A 23,669-nucleotide genomic window follows, 5' to 3' on the forward strand; every position below is an offset into this window, starting at 1 on the left:
CACGGGGCAAAATTTTAGAATTTTTAGAGCTAGTTTGAATGACTTTTACAAAATATCAGTTTTAGGCCTTATAATTGAATTGTCGGACTGTCTGAGATTTGTTTGGATTAGAGGGCCCAGGAGGGATCAGGTAATGTTGCTGAGTTGACTTGTGACTTTAGATGTGTAATTTGAGCTATTTTGCAGGTTGGATAGGTCCTAGGTAAAGAAAAAATACTGCCAGATTTTCGGCATAAATTAGGATGTCTTTTGACTCTTTAAAGTTTTATTTTGAGTTAGTGATGATAAATTTGTAATGTAATTGTTCAAGTGATTAGGGTCAGTCATTCTCCTTCAGTCAGTCACCACAGCGATTACCGGTGTACTATGAGTAGATATTGATTTTATTTATAATTTTAATATTATTATACATACAAGGCATGTTCATATATTTACTTATAATTATATGTATATAGCTATTATAGGCACCCTTTGTGTTGTATTATTATTTGATGAAATTGATATAGGTGCCACCTTAGGGTAATTTAGTGCTGTGTATGTTTGTTGGCGTGCGTGAGGTGTGGTACTAGATATGGGTAGGACGGGCATATCAGCTTGAGCTAGTATCACTTGGGGCTTAGTCCTTTTTGTGATAAGTTGGGATGAGTATGACTTTGAGTTGATCTCGCTGACCCTCACATTTGAATTATCAAAAGAAAGTATGGCTTGAGTTGATCTCGTTGGCAAAAGTTGAAATAAAGAGAGTCGTGTAGTGGATCAGCTCCCATATATATATATATATATTTGATTGATGTGACACACAGGTGTGTGAGTGCTCTAAATTATTCTTTGTGCGAGTATTGTTTGAACTTGGTTGAATGTGTTGATATATGCTGCATTTCATCCTTAGGGATACATTAGCCCTAGATAGTTATTGAAATTGTATTTAAAATCAAAATCTTACTCTATGAGTCCAAAATTCTTGATGGCTATCGAATCCACCAAAAATTAAATTAATTGAAATTATCAGTTATGAAATATTTTTTGCAGTAAGTGGTAAATTCAGGTCGAACCCTAGAGACTGAATTATTAAATTTCTTGCACTTGTGTAATGGAAAAAGAAACAAAGGTTAGGGGGAGTAATTCGCAATCCAAAGAAGAAATCAAAAATCAAAAATTAAGATCTAAAATTAAATAAGAAACTCTCAAATTAAACAAACTTTAGTCCAAAGTAATTCGCATTCCAATGCATTGATTCGATCATAGACAAAATAAATACAATTATATCTTATTGAATACTTAACGTAGATTTACCAAACAGCGAGGTAAAATCCCTAACTTCCCTATACTCATCAATTCGAGCCCAGCATTCTTGTTGAGTCTAATTATTAACTGAATTGGTATTAAGCAATCCTCATCAAATTAATAACTGCTTTAAGAATAGGAAGTAGTTAAGCTGAACAACAATTTATGAAGCATAAATCATTAATTCACCCTATTATTTCCTTAGGTTATTATTAAAAATTGGGATCATAATCAATAAAACCTAATTGCTACTCATGTTCAATCTTACACAACAATTACAGATTATGAAGATGAACTAGCTATTGATCACATCAAACAATTAACTAATAGGCCTTTTTAGCAGATCATTCAATAGATTAAAGACAATGAAATTAGAAAATAATGGATATTCAAAAGACATAAATTAAATTAAGAACCTGGTCTCACAAATCATGCAAAAGAACTTGAATCCCTTGAACTGAATTAAAAACTTAGCCACTCATGTTCATGGCTTACAAAAAAATAAAGAAGAAAATTAAAGAAATCTAGAATGTGAATGGAGAACGAAAGTCTGAATCCCCTTTGACAGCTGCTGCCTCTTTTATTTATAATAAATGGCCTAGGGTTAGGTTTAAGAGTCTTTCTCTCTATCAAAAACTGTAACTGGAGCAAAAATCAGGAAACTGATTATCGACGAATACACGACTCGTGTATCACTACACGGCCCAGGGCCTTGTAATTTACTAAAGCTGAATGGGTATGTCTTGCATTGGCACAGAAGGTTACACGGGTCTCTATGATTTACACGAGTCAAGTTACACGAGTCATGTACTTTGTTTCTTCCTTGGTCTTCTGGATTTCTTCTGGCAGAATGTTACACGGGTCCATGGTTGTGCTTACACGACCCGTGTACTTTGTATCAATAACACTTCTCAATCCTTTGACCTTTCCAAGCTTCCTTCCACACTTCTATGCTCTGGAACTTCACCAAAACCCTGAAAAATACAAAAAGAGTCACATTAATGCAAATGCTAAATGTTTCTCCATTTAACACAATTATTTCAATAACTCTCTAAACATATGCCTAATAGATAATTATACTTTAATCAACTGAGTTAAGCATAAAGATACCCTAGAAACACTAAATGTGATGGGAGTAAAATTAATAAATTATACACTTATCAAATTCTCCCACACTTATTCCATGCTTGTCTTCAAGCATGACTTAAACTCTCAATCAACTCCACTTAGAAGTTCCTTAACTTCACCCTATCACAATATTCTCTAACAAGAGATTAAACGTTTGAAAGAAGAGGCAAGAAAGGTAATAATCATCATAATAAATTCCATCAACACCATACCAATATATCAACAATTCTCCAACACAAAACAAAAGGCTTGAAATTAATTAAGCTCACACAATTAAAGTTCCATAAAATTTTAAATCAATACATACCAAAACACAAGATTAATTTATCAAAGCACAACAATTATAGCTCTTCGAAAATCTTAGGAGAGATAAAAATGAGCTTTTTTTTTAATGAAATTGGTACTTCTCTCTCATCATAGTTACTTTTTTTTTCTTTTTTTTTCTTTATTTTAACCATCGCCTTCAGAAAAGTACCTTGCTCATATCTTAGCTAGCTTTTGGCTTGAGAATCGACATGGGGTTCATGAAGACCCCTGGTTACTTTGCTTAACTAAATAGCGGAGCAATTTTCAAGTTTAGCCTTTTATTTCCCCTAATTTATGCATCTACATATTATAAAGTGCCCTGATAGATTAAACAAAGTTCTGAAATATGCATGACACTAGTTTAAAGTACACATAACTAATCATTTCACCATTAAATCAAGCCTAAATGATTTATGCAAGAAAAAAAAATTGCTCTATGGTATGCAGAAGAGGGAAAATCCATCATTAAAGTTACTATTACCTTGCCTAAAATTTCAAAAATTCAATCTAAAATAGAAAAGTCATTTCAAGGACAAAGCACTTCTTTCTAAGAGTTAATATAAAATCATGAATCAAGCTTATGAGAATGATTATTTATTTATTTATTTATTTTATTTATTTATTTATTTATTTATTTATTTTTTCAAAATTGCAGCAACAAATTTCTCCTCCCTCACGCTTAAAACTTACATTGTCCCCAATGTAAAGCCCAAATGCAAAAGAAAAGAGAAAAAAAAATGCTAGAAAATAAAATAAGATAAGGGAAAGAAAACAAATCTGATTGTGGCTAACAAGCCACCCATGGGTTGCCTCCCAAGAAGCACTTTTGTTTATCATCGTTAGCTCGACATAGCAAAGCTCATTAATCCACATAAATTGGGTTACTCAATTTGAGCTCCTCCACTATATGCTCCTTAAACCCTTCATAAAATGGCTTGAGTCTATGACTGTTGACCTTGAATACTTTGTTAGTTCCTAAACTTTGAATTTCAACTGCACCATAAGGAAAGACATTAGTAACAACAAAGGGTCCAATCTAACAAGAACGCAACTTACCAGGCATCAGCTTCAATCTGGAATTATACAATAAAACTTTTTGCCCAATTACAAACTGCTTCCTTAGAATTAGTTTGTCATGGAATGGCTTGGTCTTTTCTTTATAGATCTTAAAGTTCTTACAAGCCTCAAGTCGAATTTCCTCTAATTCCTACAATTGTAATTTTCTTTCCACACCAGCAGTATCCAAATCCAAATTACAATGTCTAACAGCCCAATAATCCTTATGTTCTAACTCAACAGGAAGGTGACACAACTTACCAAATACCAATCTGTAGGGGGACATACCTATGGGTGTCTTATAAGTAGTCCTGTAAGCCACAAAGCATCATCAAGTCTAAGGCTCCAATCTTTTCTATTTGGCTTCACTGCTTTTTCCAAAATGGACTTGATTTCTCTGTTAGACATCTCTGCTTGCCCGCTTGTTTGAGGATGATAAGCTGTAGATATTCTATGGAAAACACCATATCTCCTCAATAATGCCTCAACAGTTCTATTACAAAAATGTGTGCCTCGGTCACTGATTAAAGCTCTAGGAACTCCAAACCTGCTAAAAATATTTGACTTGATAAAACCTACAACAGCTTTAAAATCATCAGTCCTGGTGGCTTTGGCTTCCACCCATTTCGAAACATAATCATCAGCAAGTAATATATAAACAAAGCCAAAGGAAGAAGGAAATGGACCCATAAAATCAATACCCCACACATCAAAAATCTCACAAACAAGTATTGGATTCTGAATCATCTCATTCCTATGGGTTAAACTTCCTATTCTTTGACATTGTTCACAATTTTTGCAAATCAAATATGAATCACGAAATATAGTGGGCCAGTAAAATTCACAGTCTAATATTTTTCTACCTGTTCTCTTGGGTCCAAAATGACCTCCACATGCATAGGCACGACAAAATGCAAGAATAGATTGATTCTCATTATTAGGAACACATCTCCTAATAATTTGATTTGAACAAAATTTCCACAAATACGGGTCATCCCACACATAATACTTAGCCTCACTTTTCAATTTCTCTTTCTTAGCTCTACTCAAATAAAAAAGCACAACCTTAGTAACCCAATAATTCACCAAATCAGCATACCAAGGGATTATACCTTGTAATTTAAATAACTGCTCATCAGGAAAAAGTTCCTGCAAAGGAATTTGCTCTTCTTGTGTCACTAACCTACTCAAATGATCTGCTACAAGGTTCTCAGCTCCTTTCTTATCTTTAATTTAAAGATTAAATTCTTGCAGCAAAAGGATTCATCTAATCAACCTCGGTTTTGCTTCCTTTTTTGCCAAGAGATACTTCAACGCTGCATGATCAGAGAAGATAATTATTTTAGAACCAAGCAAATATGACCGAAATTTATCTAAAGCAAAAACTATAGCCAAAAACTCTTTTTCAATCATAGAATAATTGCGCTGAGCTGAATTGAGTGTTCTAGATGCATAATAAATCACATGAAAGAGCTTCGCAACACGCTGCCCTAAAACTGCTCCCACTGCATAATTACTCGCATCACACATAATTTCAAATGGTATTGTCCAATCAGGAGCCGGGATAATAGGAGGTGATATCAATGCAAATTTCAATTTGTCAAAAGCCTCCTTGCACTCTTCACTGAACTCAAAAGAAACATCTTTTTGCAAGAGTTTAGACAAAGGCAATGCTATCTTAGAGAAATCCTTAATGAACCTGCGATAGAGACCTGCATGACCAAGAAAAGAGCATACTTTCCTCACAGTTGTGGGGTAGGGTAAGTTCACAATTAAATCAATTTTAGATTTATCCACCTTAATACCCCTATTAGAGATAAAATGACCCAAAACAATCCCCTGTTCCACCATAAAATGACACTTCTCATAATTCAGAACAAGATTTTTCTCAATACATCTCTTAAGAACAGAAGTTAAATGATGAAAACATGCATCAAATGAATCACCATACACAGTAAAATCATCCATAAATACCTCAATGCAATTATCAATGTAATCTGAAAATATACTCATCATGCATTTCTGAAATGTGGCAGGTGCATTACAAAGCCCGAAGGGCATCCTTCTAAAAGCAAAAGTTCCAAAAGGGCAAGTGAAGGCAGTCTTCTCTTGATCCTCCGGTGCAATCACAATTTGATTATATCCAGAAAAGCCATCGAGAAAGCAGAAATAAGACTTACCTGCTAACCGCTCAAGCATCTGATCAATGAATGGCAGTGGGAAGTGGTCCTTCCTTGTTGTTGAATTCAGCTTGCGGTAGTCTATGCACATTTGCCATCCACTTAAATCCTTGTTGTAACAAGTTCATTATCTTGATTTGCTACCACAGTGACTCTTGATTTTTTTTGGCACTACTTGGACTGGACTTACCCATTTGCTGTCTGAAATTGGGCAAATAACTCCTGCATTTAGTAACTTTAAAATCTCCTTCTTCACAACCTCCATCATCTGTGGGTTTAACCTCCTTTGAGCTTCTCTACTTGGTTTAGCCTCATCATCTAGTAAAATCCTGTGTATGCACACTAATGGACTTATACCTTTGATGTCAACTATTGTCCATCCAATTGCTTCCTTATGTACTCTCAGAACCCTAGTCAATCTTTCTTCTTGAATCTTTGTTAAATTACTTGAGATGATAACTGGAAGTGTCTCATTGTTTCCCAAGTAAACGTACTTCAAATGCTCAAGTACATGCTTGAGTTCAAGAACTGGTGCCTGCACCACAGAAGGTAATAATTTTGTGTGAGATACAGGTAAGTCGATCTTTGATACTCCATACCTTTTTGGAACAAGAGGTAATGACTGTAATGCCATTGCTGCATATTGAACCTCTACACTTAATGGTTGATTGGTACTAACTTCTTGAATTCCTTGACTAATCACCACTTCTAACTCATCCTCCATGCTTAACTCAAAAACATCATTCACAAATGTATCAACTGTTAGTAGTATGCCCTAGAGCATATCATTTAGTATGTATCTTGTACATATTTTTAATAATAAAAGGCATTTCCACTTTTCCGTTTACATAATATATTTATGTGTAATAGAAAAGGTCCATTGATATTTTGTTAGAAATATTATTCTTAAGTTGTTAAGAATATGAGTGACAATATTTCTAGCACAAAGTATCATAAATAGGTTCACAATCGAGGATACTTCATAATAAGGACATGACTTATCCAGAAAGATTGTATTCATGTTTGTTCCCAAGTTATTTATATGAGATATAAATAAGATGGAATGGTGAGTCTCATGCCATATAACAAACTTGATAGGCACTTATAAATGATAAGTAGGCCGGTGACACTTATGACAAGCACATGGAGTTTACTCTTGTCAATGTTTTGTCATAAATCATATCGTGCATATAATCTTTAGACTGAGATATTATCTTGTATATAGGTAGTTTGAGTTTGAGCTTTCATACTTGTACTATGTATGGGTATATGGGCATCTTGGCTCTACTAGTTATATATGGAGGTAGGTGTTGATCAAGATGGAATCTGTTCCTCTAAGTAAATAGAGTTAAAATCCTATGTTCATTTAATTGTTCTTGATGTTTCAAGTTCATAGATTTATTGAAAAGAGTTTACGATGAGAAAATCTTTTAATCAAAGCTGGAATTAAAAGAGAACATAATATTCATAGCAAATGGAGTTTGACATAAACCATGACGTTGGGATTTTAGAGATTCTAGTGCATGGTAACATATGATTATAGGTTCATTTAAGATAAATCTTATTACTAGTTGGGTGGCCATGGCATGCTATGCTAGGTGTTAACCATGGTCTATGAGGTTCATAAAATGATTTAGAGAAATCATTTATGGTAAGAAAGAGTTCTGATGATATTAAGAGTTGATATCATGTCTCATTGCCAATTAGTGATGAGCCTAGTAAGTCACACACATACACAAGTTATCACCTATTTAAATATGATTTAATTAATTAATTAAAGAGTTTAATTGATTAATTAAATAGATTTGGTTTGCAATAAAATTGCAAAGTCCTAGCATGACTTGAAACCAAATCTAGATTATTGGATGTGTAGTATAAATTAAATTTATATTTAAAGTGTTTAAATATGAATTTAATTGATGAGAAATTAATTAATAGAGATTAATTAATTAATTTATATTTGATATAAATTAATTAGAAGAAGAAAATAATTATTTTGGGTTAAGAACTCAAAATTAAGACCATTTTGGTCATTTGACACGTGGCACCATGAGATGGTGACACATGGCATAACACATAAGTTTGCCAAATGTTTTTTAATCATGTAAGATGATTAAAATCAAGATTAAATATAGGTTTGACACTTGGCACAATGTGATTGGGTCACTTAAACCTAGAGCTAATCAAAAGGTGACATGTGGCTAGGGTTTAATGTGTTAACCTAGCTATTTAAGTGTGGTTATGAAAAGAAAACATAACCAGCAGCCTCTCCTCTCATATGTCACGCCACTTTGAGCCTCTCCAGCTATTTCTCTTCATCTCTCATCAATTCAAAGAGATTAGCCATCAATCTCTTGAATTAAGAACACTAGAAATTGTTTCTAGTGTCATCTCTAATCTCTTAAAAACTTGAATTTCTAATTAATAGAAAAGGCTTTAGAAGCTTTTCAAGGGCTGCCATAGGTGTTCTTGGTGTGGACAAGCTAGAGGGACAACATCATCAAGAGGTTAGTGTAATCGTTCTTGATTTAATCTAGGGTTCTAAAATTAATCTGATTAATTTTAAAATCTTAAATGGCAAATACAGATCCAAAAACATATTAAAAGAGTTTTAATATGTTGTTTATCATTGAAATCAAATAGATAAAAATAAATCTTGCATGGTGCATGTGACCCTAGGTGAAAATTTTTGAATTCAATGGTATAATCTTGTGTTTTTCCTTCAATTGGTATCGAGCCACTATATTTGCCATTTAGATTGTTGATTATATAATTTAATTGTGTGTTTGATCATGAGATCAAGAGATTCATTGCTGGTTGGATCATGAGGTGTGGCGGCACACATGGTGGAGCCACCATTGGTGGCGGCAACAATGGTTCCATGGGTGGTTCAAGGTTTGGCTTTTAATTCTGCAATTGTTGTATGATCTAAGGCCTATTCTTTGACTAATTAAAGTGTTTAATTAGTTGTTTTAATCACACAATTAAATTATGATTCAAATCAGAATTTTAAAAATTGTTTGAATGTGATTCAAATCTGAATTATAAAAGTTGTTTGAATGTGATTCAAATCTGAATTTTTAAAGTTGTTTGAATCATATTTAAATCTGATTTTTTAAAATTGAATCAATAAAATTCAAATCTGATTTTTTAAAAAATGTTTGAATGTGATTCAAATCTGAATTTTTGAAGTTGTTTGAATGTGATTCAAATCTGAATTTTTAAATTTGTTTGAATGAGATTCAAATCTGAGTTTTTAAATTTATTTGAATCATATTCAAATCTGATTTTTAAGTTGAATATGAGATATTCAATTTAATTTAAGTATGTATGTTTTATTTAATTGTTAAATAGTGATATGCATGATGGATGATCATGGACTATAAAAGACCAATGTGATTGGATTTATTTCTTTTATGTTTCTTTGGGATTGTAAATTAATTAATTTATTTTAATTTATTTTGGGCATGTATTATTAAGTTTATAATATTTTTGGGTTGTAATTTCATTTATTTAAGTTCTTGTAAATTCGCCTTGGTATGCCAAGGATTACTATGTAATATTGGATTGCAAGAAGTTCAATCAAGAGCATTGGTGGGACGGTGGGGAGGAATTCAAGATCAAGTGTTGATTATGTACTCCTAACTCTTGTAAAATGAATGAATGAAATGCACCTAGGAATGCCTGATTCAATTCTTGGTGCTCAAATGAATCCCTTAGAGAATCCATGATCATACCATATTCTATCCATGAATGCATGAGATGTATGGGAATGTATGCAATTATATGATATATGCATGCTAAATGGATAATGTGCAAAGTGAGACCTTAATAGTAATTAGAATGACCATAAAATCTTCCAAACAAATGATTAAGTTGGAAATGCTATAATTAAAGTAATTATAACATAGGCCCTCCATTGGGGCAATTATTTTAAGAAATTTTAAATAGTTGCATAAGATGCAATTTATTTAAGAGATTTTCTTAAGAATAATTGTTAAGCATAAGATGTTGTAAATATGTAAATGGTTTAGTGGCCAATATTGGATGTACTGAGGACATTAAAATTATTTGCATAATCTCAATGGGATCAACTTAACTAATGCAAGATAAGTCAATAATGGATGTAGATTTTGAGCATTAGGGGCTAGGTAAAGGATTGAACCTCACATGAGATGTGATGGGCAAGGAGTTGCTCACTTATAGTTTATTGTAATTCCAATAATGGATGTACGAGGATGATCAATAGAATTATAAGAATTCAATCACCCACTAGAAATCCATCCAACTAGGATTCAGTTTTCTACTTTGGAAGTGTAGGATTTGCTAAGTTAGTGGGAGGACCAATTTGATTAAAAGACCATAATCATTTTGGTTAATTACATGATACATTTACTAATTAATTAATTTGATAAAAATGAGCACAAAACAACCACCACCATCCAATATCCTTGCAAGCATACTGATTGGCTAAGAAATTTGAAACTTGTCTTGAACCTTGAACATATAGGATATGTTCTAGATTCAAATGTTCTGGTCCCTTACCTCCAGAGGCCACTTAAGAGGAACATGAAACTTTGGACAAGTGGAAGGAGCATGATATGAGAGCTAAGTGTTAAATGTTTGCTTCCATGAGTAATGAAACATGAAAACTAGTGCAAGTGAGATCCTCCTTCACCTACAAGAGTTGTATGGTGAGCACAAACAGAATGCTAGGTATGAGATATCTATGAGGATGATGTTGGGGATCATGTCCACAAGATGATTGATTGTTGGAACATCTTGACTTCAACATGGGTTTCCAACGATTTAATCCTTTCCTTAGTCTTTTGGGAATTTTGTAACAAATTTCCTTATGACTAAACAGAATGCACTTTGAATTACTCAACAGTTATTGCCCAAAAGAATATGCAATAAAGGAAAAGAGGTAGCTTGTTGCATCTTCTGAAAGTCCAACAAGAAGAAGGGCAATAAGAAAAAGAAACTTGATTCTGGTCCTTCCAAGAAAATAGCTAGGAAGACTAAAAAAGGCAAAGGAAAGTGTTTCCATTGCAAAGTGTTTCCATTGCGAAAGTGTTTCCACTAGCAGTATAGCAATCTAAATGAATGCAATGCCATGGTGAAAACCAACTCAAGTTCAAAATATATTTGGCACTTAAGGTTATGTCATGTTGCGGAAGATAGGATTGCAAAACTGGAGAAAATGGGGATTCTATCCTCATTGGGCTCGAGCCTACTCCAATTTATGAATCTTGCCTTCAAGGCAAAATGACTAGATCACCCTTTGTTGGACAAGGGCTAAGAGTCAAAATATTTTGGAACTAATACATAGTGATGTATGTGGTCCGTTTAAAGAAATGGCTAGAGGGCTTTCATTATTTTATTACGATGATAAATCAAGGTTTGGGTATTTGTATTTGATGAAATACAAACATGAATCCTTTGAAAAGTTCAAAGAATTTAAATCAAGTAGAAAATCAAACAGAAAAAATATTAAAGCTCTTGATCGGATCGTGGAGGTGAATATTTGATGAATACTTGAGAGAGCATGGCATTGTTTCTAATGGTGTATCGTATGATGAGCTATCTTGATATGCCAATCTCCTTATTTGCATTAGAATCTTTATATATTGCGAATAGAATTCCATCAAAATCAGTTTCTTCCACACCTTATGAGATATGGCATGGAAGAAAACCAAGTCTTAAGCATGTTAAGATTTGGGGTTGTCATATCAAAGGAAAAGGTCGATTTGTTGGATATCCAAAAGATAGTTTTGGATATTATTTTTATTTGCCTACTTCACAAAGGTTGTGATAAGTAGAGATGCCACATTTCTTGAACAGTTTGTTCAAGAAGGAGGCAAAGGAAGGCAAATAGAGTTAGAATTGGAATGGATATAGATCCATCTAGTCAAGTTGATGAAACATCTATCTCACCTGAGATATGGTTTTCTTCATGAAGAAGAACAAGAGTTGTCTACTCATGAAGAAGTAGATCATGGGGATGATCCACTTACCTATGAAGAAGCTATATCGATATAGACTCTTCAAAATGGATTGATGCTATGAAATTCGAGATTGATTCCATGTATAAGAATCAAGTTTGGGATCTTGTTGACCCACGAAGGTATTGTACCTATAGGAAACAAATGGGTTTTCAAGAAGAAAATTGGTTACGATGGAAAGGTAGAGACCTATAAGGAAAGGCTAGTAGCGAAAGGGTTAAAGGCAAGGAATAGATTATGAGGAGACTTTCTACTTTGTTGCCATGCTTAAATCAATTAGGATTTTATTGCATACTATGATTATGAGATTTGGCGGATGGATGTCATTTTCTCAATGGATACATTGAAGAAAACATTTTCATGGAACAACCTAAGGGATTTGAATCCCAAGATGGTTCCAAGGTATGCAAACTAAGCGATCCATTTATGGGTTGAAACAAGGAGGAGTTGGAACATCCGTTTTGATGAAGCCATTAAATCTTTTGGTTTTATCAAAAATGAGGATGAGCCATGTGTATATAAGAAGGTTAGTATCACTTTCCTTGTCTTATATGTGGATGACATTATAAAGTTATGGTTGTCAAATACATTCTCCATGAAAGACTTAGGGAGGCAACCTATATTCTTGGGATTCTCATCTATAGGGATAGATCGAAAAGAATAATTGGTTTATTCCAAAGTCTATACTTGTAAAAGGTGTTAAAGAGGTTTAACATGCTTGATTCCAATAGAGGATTGTTACCTGTGAGACATGGTATCCACCTTTCTAAAGAGATGTCTCCAAAGACACAACAAAGAGATAAGAATTCCATATGCTTGGCTATTGGAAGTTTAATGTATGCAATGTTGTGTACTAGGGGATATCGCATATGTTAGTTTGACTAGCGGTATCAATCCAATCGAATATCCTTAAGTACTTAAGAAGAACTAAGGATTTATTCTTGATTTATGGAGGTGGAGACTTGCAATTGGATGGTTATCGATTTCCAATATCGATGATAGAAAGTCTACCGATATGTGTTCATTTGTAATGGGAGTGCGATCGGTTGGAAGAGTTCCACAGAGCACGCATGCGATTCACACCTGGTGAGTATATATATTGCATTTGGATAAAGAAGTTTGTGAGTTCCTTCCATTGCTAAGGAACCAAGGTCTCACAAACACATAGAAAGGCGCTACCACATTATCGGAGAAATAGTGATCCATTCACTAAGCCTATGTCGACATCTTGAGAAGATAGGTCTAAGATATTGTAATGAATGGCTCTAGTGCTAGTGGGAGATTGTTAGTAGTATGCCCTAGAGCATATCATTTAGTATGTATCTTGTACATATTTTTAATAATAAAAGGCATTTCCACTTTTCCGTTTACATAATATATTTATGTGTAATAGAAAAGGTCCATTGATATTTTGTTAGAAATATTATTCTTAAGTTGTTAAGAATATGAGTGACAATATTTCTAGCACAAAGTATCATAAATAGGTTCACAATCGAGGATACTTCATAATAAGGACATGACTTATCGGAAAGATTGTATTCATGTTTGTTCCCAAGTTATTTATATGAGATATAAATAAGATGGAATGGTGAGTCTCATGCCATATAACAAACTTGATAGGCACTTATAAATGATAAGACAAGCACATGGAGTTTACTCTTGTCAATGTTTTGTCATAAATCATATCTGCATATAATCTTTAGATATCTTGTATATAGGTAGTTTGAGTTTGATCTTTCATACTTGTACTATGTATGGGTATATGGGCATCTGTTGGCTCCTACTAGTTATATATGGAGGTAGGTGTTGATCAAGATGGAATCTAAGTAAATAGAGTTAAAATCCTATGTTCATTTAATTGTTCTTGATGTTTCAAGTTGATAGATTTATAAAAGAGTTATGAGAAAATCTTTTAATCAAGCTGGAATTAAAAGAGAACATAATATTCATAGCAAATGGAGTTTGACATAAACCATGACTCGAGTTGGGATTAGAGATTCTAGTGCATGGTAACATATGATTATAGGTTCATTTAAGATAAATCTTATTACTAGTTGGGTGGCCATGGCATGCTATGCTAGGTGTTAACCATGGTCTATGAGGTTCATAAAATGATTTAGAGAAATCATTTATGGTAAGAAAGAGTTCGATGATATTAAGAGTTGATATCATGTCTCATTGCCAATTAGTGATGAGCCTAGTAAGTCACACTCATACACAAGTTATCACCTATTTAAATATGATTTAATTAATTAATTAAAGAGTTTAATTGATTAATTAAATAGATTTGGTTTGCAATAAAATTGCAAAGTCCCTAGCATGACTTGAAACCAAATCTAGATTATTGGATGTGTAGTATAAATTAAATTTATATTTAAAGTGTTTAAATATGAATTTAATTGATGAGAAATTAATTAATAGAGATTAATTAATTAATTTATATTTGATATAAATTAATTAGAAGAAGAAAATAATTATTTTGGGTTAAGAACTCAAAATTAAGACATTTTGGTCATTTTGCGGTGTGACACGTGGCACCATGAGATGGTGACACATGGCATAACACATAAGTTTGCCAAATGTTTTTAATCATGTAAGATGATTAAAATCAAGATTAAATATAGGTTTGACACTTGGCACAATGTGATTGGGTCACTTAAACCTAGAGCTAATCAAAAGGTGACATGTGGCTAGGGTTTAATGTGTTAACCTAGCTATTTAAGTGTGGTTATGAAAGAAAACATAACCAGCAGTCTCTCCTCTCATATGTCACGCCACTTTGAGCCTCTCCAGCTATTTCTCTTCATCTCTCATCAATTCAAAGAGATTAGCCATCAATCTCTTGAATTAAGAACACTAGAACTTGTTTCTAGTGATCTCTAATCTCTTAAAAGCAGAACTTGAATTTCTAATTAATAGAAAAGGCTTTAGAAGCTGTTCAAGGGCTGCCATAGGTGTTCTTGGTGTGGACAAGCTAGAGGGACAAACATCAAGAGGTTAGTGTAATCGTTCTTGATTTAATCTAGGGTTCTAAAATTAATCTGATTAATTTTAAAATCTTAAATGGCAAATACAGATCCAAAAACATATTAAAAGAGTTTTAATATGTTGTTTATCATTGAAATCAAATAGATAAAAATAAATCTTGCATGGTGCATGTGACCCTAGGTGAAAATTTTTGAATTCAATGGTATAATCTTGTGTTTTTCACGCTTCCGTTCCTTCATCAACTACATCAATAGAAAAAACAGAATGGTCATCAGCAGGATACTTCATGGCATCAAAGATATTAAATTTGACAGTCTCTCCATTAAACTCCATAGTTAAGGTACCATCATCCACATCAATTTTTGTCTTGGCAGTTTTTAGGAAAGGTCTTCCAAACAAAATCAAAGCTGACTTTGATGTGGGGACACTATCCTCCATATCCAGAATGTAAAAATCTACAGGAAAAATCAATTCTCCAACCTGCACCAACACATCTTCAATTACTCCCAATGGGTAAGCATTAGAACGATTAGCTAACTGAATAATAACACTGGTTTCTTTCAAAGGACCCAAATTTAAAGTTTGAAAAACTGAATTTGACATAACATTAATAGATGCTCCTAAATCTGTCATTGCACGTTCAAATTTAGAATCACCTATTCTGCAGGGAATAGAAAACGAACCTGGATCCTTATACTTAAGGGGTAATTTTTGCTGAATTAATGCCGATACATTTTCCCCCACACTAATCTTCTCATTATTCCTTAACTTGCGCTTTGTAGTGCAAAGTTCCTTAAGGAATTTAGCATACTTGGGAACTTGTTTGATCACATCAAGTAAAGGTATATTCACCTCCACCTTTTTGAAGGTCTCCAAAATTTCTTTCTTTAGTTCTTCTTTCTTAATCTTAGCCAACCTGCATGGGAATGGAGGAAGAACAGAATTATTAACCTTATTCAGTTTAGGTTCAGTATTTACCTCAACTTCAGGAACTTCAGACTCTTTTTCTCCTTGCTTCTTCTTTTTCATTAACTCATGTGGAGTCTGGTTATCAACTTCTTTCCCACTTTGCAACACTATAGCACTTGCATTTTCTTTGGGGTTCATGATTGTTTGGGATGGAAGCTTTCCAGAACCTTGAGCTTCCAGCTTACTCACAAATGAGGCTAACTGACCAATCTGCCTCTCTATATTTTGAATGCTATTTCTGGTCTCCTGTTGAAACTATTCTGTATTGTTAGCCAAAGCCTTAACAATTTCATCAAGTGACATACCTTGATTTGAGGGAGGCGGAGGCGATTGATTCACTTGTGGTCTCCGCTGATTGAATCGGTTTTGCACTGGTTGATTCCCATAACTTAGATTGGGATGATCTCGCCATCCTGGATTATAAGTACTAGAAAAGGGATCATACCTGCGTTGTGGCTATCCATAATGTCCTACTGCATTATCATGTTGCATTGATTCATCCTCTTGTAATGCAGGACACATGTCAATAGCATGACCCGAACCCGAACAAATTCCACATACCTTAACAGTTTGCATATTCCCTATAGCCAACTGCCTCACCAAAGAAGTTAAATCAAAAATCTATTTCTCAAGGTTAAATGTACTTACCTCATTAACCTTCATAGGTGTGTGATCCATTCTCATTCCAAACTGCTGAGAATTTGCTGCCATATTAGCAACCAGCCTCCTTGCTTCATCTGGTGTTTTGTCAACCAAAGCTCCTCCACTAGCAGCATCTATCATACTGTAACACCCCTAAGTTCGGTAGTGCGTTCTACTGTTTCGGTAACCAGTGTTGTCCGGACAGCTAGGATGCCTAGAACTACACTTAGATATGAGTGAGGAGACATAAAATAATGAAATACAAGAAAAGAAAATACAAGAAAAACAAAGGAAAAATAATAGTAAAGAAATGCAACCAAGTTAAGCGAGCCGAGAACCCTAGCGATGGGTGACCGCACCGGGAAGTCACGGCGTGGACCGTTGACTAGCCCTGGACTGCGGGGAACCCTGGAAAACATTTTTAAGACTTATAGAGACATCAATTGAAGTATAAATACCATTAGAAATATCAAAGAAAAATTAATTAATTAGTACAAAGAAAAGTGAGAAATCGAAAAACGGACAAAACCCGGTGTTACCGAAAAATCGAGAATGCAACCCGAACAGGGGCATTGTGGTCATTTGACACCCCGAGTTGTCTTTTGACCTAAATGTCCATTAAAAATATATGATATCACACTTGGAAAATGTCATGAAAAATTAAATTAGTGGTACCTAATGTAAATAACAAAAATGAGAAACTTAATGTGGGAATATGAAAAGTTTAACATTATTTATTATTAACCTATGTTAGTGGAGCACTAAGTAAATTATTATATACCATATAATACCCTAAGTGGACAGAAATGTCCACTAACATTCTGCAATTCATCTTCTCCACTTGAAAAATTCATTTGGAAGAATAAAAGCTCTCAAACCTCTCCCATGGCACTTTCATGCATGGAGCTCAAGTTCTCCATGATCAAGCCTTGATTTCTTGCAAGAGTCTTCATGAAAAATGATCCTCACACCATGGGCAGTAGATAGGCAGCAAGAAATGAAAGTTTTTGTGGAGTTTTGAAGAATTTCCAAAGTGGTAAGTTTGAGTTTTTTATTATTGTTTTATTAAAGTTTGTAAGGATGTTATGGGTACTTGATTTATGGAGAAATTTTTGAGGTTTGATGTTTAAAGGGGATGTGTACTTTTGGCAGCCATGGAAACACTTTGAGGACAGCTTATTCTTGCTTCTAAATGGTAGATTAAAGGATTGATTAAATGTATATGTGTGTAGGAAATTATTTGGGTGATGTATACTTAGTATATGTGGATGTGAATTTGAAATTTGAAGCTTGGGAATTAATGGAATTTAAATGCATGAATCGGCAGCCTGGTTTGGTGAACCATAAGGATGTTATTTCATGGGTTGGTTTATGAAATTACATGGTTGAATTATGGTGCTTGCTATGGCAGATTGTATATGTATACAAGGGTTTGAGTTTAGGCATGTAAATGAGCTTGTTATGTAGTTAAATTGTGTGTAACTTGGACTTGGTAAATTCTGCACTTTATAGTGTATGTTGAATGTAATTGTAAGCTGCCAAAATGACCTATAATATGTTGTAAATTATGTTTAGGTTATGGTACAACCAGAATTGACTTGAATGTTAAGTTTGGTAAGTGTTAGGAGTGATGCTTGATGTGTATGAAAGAAATGCAATAAGGCAGTTTGAGTTTTAGGCCTAGAACTTTGAGTGTGTGGCTCCAATTGGTATGAGACCAATTGGAGGTGAAACTAGGCACAAAATGTGCCAACTTTCATGAAGGAAGCTTGCCAAAAGTCTGCTTGCAAGGTAGCTTGAAAAATGACCAAATCCGGATTAAGTGCAATTGAGGCCTAAAAATTGACCATTTGGGCAGCAGTTAGTGTTTAGGCCATAACTCACTCAAAACAGGTCCAATTGACCTGAAATTTTGACCATGAATATTTAAGACCCATATCTACAAGTCTTATGAAGACACCAAAGCCCAGAAATGACCATAAGCAAGCCAAACAGCTTGCACAAGTTCGGGTCCAAAAACTGGCCGAACCTAAAATGACCTAAAGTGACCTAAAGTGACCAATTTTGATGCAATTTGACCAGCAATAGTAAAATGACCATAACTTGGTCTACATAACTCAGAATGACCTGAAATTTTGCCCCGCGTTCCATAAGACATAGATCTACAAGTTTTTAGTTTTGACCGAAACCTGAAAACTGAGGGAACTAGGTCGTCCGGCTAGGTCAAACTAGTATCCCGGAATCCAGCAAATTGCAAGAAAATGCAAGATACATGGAAATGAATTTGGTAACATGTACCAACCCTAAAAGACTATCGAATGTGACATATTGGTAACCTTAAAACCTAATTCACCTAGAATGCATCGAGGGTCGACATATTAGGTTGACTAAGCAAATAATAGAATTCAGTAAATTAATTATCAAGCATTATCGTTAGAGACAGTTTAATTAAGTACTGAAACACTTCAAATTGTGTTTATCAGTTAGCAAAGACTCAGGGAAAGGGAATGATACACTGAGTCAAGACCAGGAGACAGATATCAGAGGTTTGTGCACAACAGTTATTTCTTTTGAATTTTTCAATTGAAATAAATTATGACTATTTGAATATTATTGTTTTCAATTATGGAAATGTGTTTGAATGGATACTTATTTCTTGAAAAGCATTGTAAATAGTTTGAAATTGTGAAAAATTGTTTGAATGATATTGATGGATACTTATTACTTGAAAAGCATTGTAAATGGTTTGAAACTATAGAAAAAAATTATTTAGTGTGATTTGTGAAAATTGAAGTTACTTATGAATTGTGTTGCCATTTTGTGAATGAAATTATGACTTTGGAAATTTATTGGATTCTCACGAATCATTTGAATAAAATGTTTGGAATTGATTTTGTGTTCACACTTAGCATGACAGTATCATATCATTCGTTCTCCATTTATGGAGTCGTGATTGTTTATTTTTCTCCCTCTCTGGTTTACCAGTTGAGGTGATCGGATGAGTACTCATTATATAGCTAGCTCCCTTCCTCATTAATTTCGATTAGTGGGGTTGTGATTGCTTTGTCGTGGTGTACAACGCGGCATTGATCGGAAATTTTGTGTCATGGCTTAAGTTGTGAATGAATTGGCAACACTGTATTCTTAAATTATTTGACTAAATTGTGTTATTATGCGATTTGATAATTTGTGAAATGGAGTTTAAATTCTTATTGACATTCACTGTCTTTTGAATTTAACTACGTTTTGATTACTGAGATTTATTGTGATATTGTGTTAAATTCCTTATGACGTTCATTGTCTTGAATTTAACTATGGTTTTATGTATCCATCATTTATATGATTTATGAAATTTGATTTAAAGTTGTATTTGTTAATGTTGTGCACCACTGAGACATTGTCTCAGTGATAGCTTTCCATTGCTGTCGCAGGTAGACAGACGGACAGGGCAGCAGACTAGGCTGCTAGTGCATTCAGCGAGAGATCATCGGGTATATTGAGTATACCACATTTTGCATTTTGTACTGTAATGTATGTTCACTGTATGTATATATTGTTTTTAGTTTTGAGCAGTTGTAAATTCAAATTATACATTGAAGTTGTAAAATAATTATGAGTTATTTTGGCTTGTAAAAATTGTATTATATTTCTTGTATCTCAGTCTTTGAAAAATTACTGTGGATTTGAGTTGAAAAATATATTGTGTTGAGAAATATGTTGGAGTTGAGATTTGGAAATATATTGAAGTGCTTTTTACAGGTTTTTTGAAGAACTGTTTTATCCAAAATACAGAGGGCACTCCGCCAAAATTTTTACAGAAATTCCTAATAATTCAAATGTGTTATCTCTTTCACTTAAGTTCAAAAAAATTTTTTAACACCTGTAAATAGTGCTCACCACTGTAAAAAAGAAGTAAGAAAAGTTTTAAAATCCCTTATAGTGTATTTAATGGGTTATCAGTAGACAAAGTTGGTAATTCATTAGGTATACTACGGGATCATGTTATGCCTTACAGAGAGTTAGGGTGTGACACATACTGCGATCCATCGGTAGAAGTCCCTCATAGAAATACTAAATCAAAAGCCACTCACTTATTTGATGATGGGGACAGGTTGCCCACAGTTTCTTAAATCGTTCCTAGTACTCATACAAGCTCTCTCCATTATACTGTCGGATGCCACAAATTTCATTTCCTATGTTGGCAGCACAGGAAGCAGGAAAATACTTGTAACATCCCCACTGTACGTGTTTTGTACGTTCAATTGCTCCAGTAGTCAAATAACAGTCCATGCAAGTTAGGATGTCTGGAACTACACTTCGGTGATAGTGAACAGACATATAATGATGAAATAAATAAAAAGAAAATACAAGAAAAATTAAAGAAAAAATGAAAAAGAGAAAATGAAACTAAGTTAAACGAGCCGACACCGCAGCGATGGGTGACCGCACCGGGAAGGCCGTTGCCGACCCTAGGACTGCGGGGAACCCTCTGAATTTAATTTTGAGAAATAAATAAATGTTTATTGAAATGTAATTGACACTAGAAATATCAAAGAAAAATTAATAGATTAGTACAAAGAAAAATGAAAAATCGAGAAACAGACAAAAATCGGTGTTACCGAAAAATCGGGAATATAATCCGAAGTGGAATATTTTGGTCATTTGACACCTAGTGTTGCCTTTTGACCTCAATGTCCATTAAAAATAAATGATATTACACTTTAGAAATGTCATGAAAAATTAAATGGTGATACATTATGTAAATAGTGAAATAATTGAGCTAAAGGTGCAATTAATGAAAGTTTAACTAATTAAACAATTAGTTTAGAGTTAGTGCTCCACTAACTCAATCCTTGGGACATTATCTAAGCCATTAGTGGGCAGAAACCACTTCTTCTTCACCAAAACACAAACCAGCCGAATTTCCACCATGGGAGGACTCCATTGCTGCACCTTGCTCCACCTCCATGCAAGCATGTTCTAGCCATCCTTTCCACTTCCTTCCTTCATTAAAGCTTGCATACTCACCTTGGGGAAGATATTGGCAGCAAGAAAAACAAGATTTGGTGAAGTTTGAAGGAAGCTTTCAAGTGGTAAGTGTCCAAAACCTCTCCCTTGCTTTAGTAAAGCTTGTGTTTAGGTTGAGGTGAGTGTTTTGGTAAAGAGAAATGAAAGAAATAGTGAGAAATGGACTTGTCCATTTTTGGCAGCCATGAACCCTTGTTGAGCTTGAGTTATTTTTACTTCTAATGAATGAAAATGAAGGTTGATTAATTCAAATGAAAATTGTAGTAAGTTTGTATTTAAGTATGTGCATGTAGTGTTTAGATTAAAGGTGTGAAATGGAACCTTGATGCCTTGAGCAAACTGCCATGTTTGGCAGCCCCTAATAGCATGAATTTGTGTGTGAACATGTGGTTATTAATGATATATGTTAATGTTAAATTGTGGGCAGCAAGTGTAAGTGATATTGAAGTATGAATATGTTGAAGTATATGTGTAATATTAGCATTTAAGTATGTTGAATTTTGGTGGAAGTGAATGTTGAACTTAATGATGAATTGTGTAAATTGAGCACTTGAACATTCTTCCCAGAATTGTTTCTGAAATTGTGTACAATATATGTATGGAAGTGTTGTTGATTGAATATTGTAGTAATGAGGAGGAGGAGGAACATTAAATTGGGAGTGTATGAGCTTTGTGCAGGTTGTGTATTGAAGGCAGCACCTAAATTAGGCCATAAGTACCAAACTGTGAACCCAATTGGTATGAGGCCAATTGGGGGTGAAACTAGACACCAAATAGGTCAACTTTCATGTAGAAAGGTTGCCAAAATTCTGCCTAGAAACTGACCTTAAAAATGACCAAATCCGGATTAGTGCATTTAAGGCCTGAAAACTGACCATTTGGGCAGCAGTTAGTGTTTAGGCCATAACTCACTCAAAACAGGTCCAATTGACCTGAAATTTTGACCATGAATATTTAAGACCTATATCTACAAGTATTATGAAGACACCCAAGCCCAGAAATGGCCAGAACCAAGTCAAATGGCTTGCATAAGTTCGGGTACAAAATCTGCCGAACCAAAAGTGACCTTAAAATTGATCAAATTTTGCACCAAAAGTGCAATCTGTCCAGCTTTAGAAAATTGACCATGTCTTGGTCTACACAACTCGGAATGATCTGAAATTTTGCCCCGTGTGCAATAAGACATAGAGCTACAATTTTGCTTCTTTGACCAGAAGCTAAAAACCAAGAGAAATAGGACTTTAAGCTAGACCAATCTAGCACACAAAAATTAAGAATTTAACATCTTACATACAAAGATGCTTGAAGCATTTTGGCAATGAATGCCAACTTGTAAAAATGGTAAATTGCACTATATTGGCAGCATATTGAGATTTAAATTGTGACATATTGATGCTAGAAACAACTTATCCATATTACCTAAAAAGGTCAACACATGCATTGACTTGTGAATTATATAATAGTTAGTAAACTCAAAAAAATTGAAGGATTAAACAATTAATTTATAATGTGCCCTAGTTTGCCTAGTTGACTAGTATGGATAGGTTGGCATGCCAATAGGATTCTGACAGTTGTTCTGTAAATGGCTTCATGCCATACTGTTTTTTTACGGTTTATTATGCTGCACTGTGACTTTAATAGCCTACGGCTATACATATTGTGTATTTATTTTTGGCTTATCGCCAGATTGACTATATGGCTTTTTAGCCACGTTATTTGCACACCGGGAGACACTTTGTGACCGATGGTGTGACGGCCAGAGGTACTAGGTACCCAGTGCTAGTATATCCGTTTATCCAGTCTGGTCAGTATATAGGCTACACGGGCAGTAATTCAAGTACTATTAAATTCAAATACCTAAATCCAGTCTACTGACATACAGCACCACCAAAAATTTGTAAATACTTTATTTACTTTATTTTAGTATATATTTCTTTATATTTGGCACCACTAAGCAAAATTGCTTAGCGCGTTGCTTTTGTAACGCGTAGGTATTGGAGATACAGCTGGGGAGCCCAGCAGACCTACGACCGGGTGAGACATCAGATCTGCACAGGAGTCCAGAGTCATCTGCACTGCATTG

The 23,669-nt window shown here is 34.2% G+C and overlaps 1 non-coding gene across 1 annotated transcript; it reads left to right on the forward strand.

The window, feature by feature from the left end:
- The first annotated feature begins 20,651 nt into the window (after window positions 1-20,651).
- LOC131172400 (small nucleolar RNA R71) lies at window positions 20,652-20,758 on the forward strand. The gene has a single exon (XR_009142879.1). It is a non-coding gene; the product is annotated as a small nucleolar RNA R71 (small nucleolar RNA).
- Window positions 20,759-23,669: the final 2,911 nt, after the last annotated feature.

The sequence above is a fragment of the Hevea brasiliensis genome, chromosome 13, assembly GCF_030052815.1.
Source record: "Hevea brasiliensis isolate MT/VB/25A 57/8 chromosome 13, ASM3005281v1, whole genome shotgun sequence".
NCBI lineage: Eukaryota > Viridiplantae > Streptophyta > Magnoliopsida > Malpighiales > Euphorbiaceae > Hevea > Hevea brasiliensis.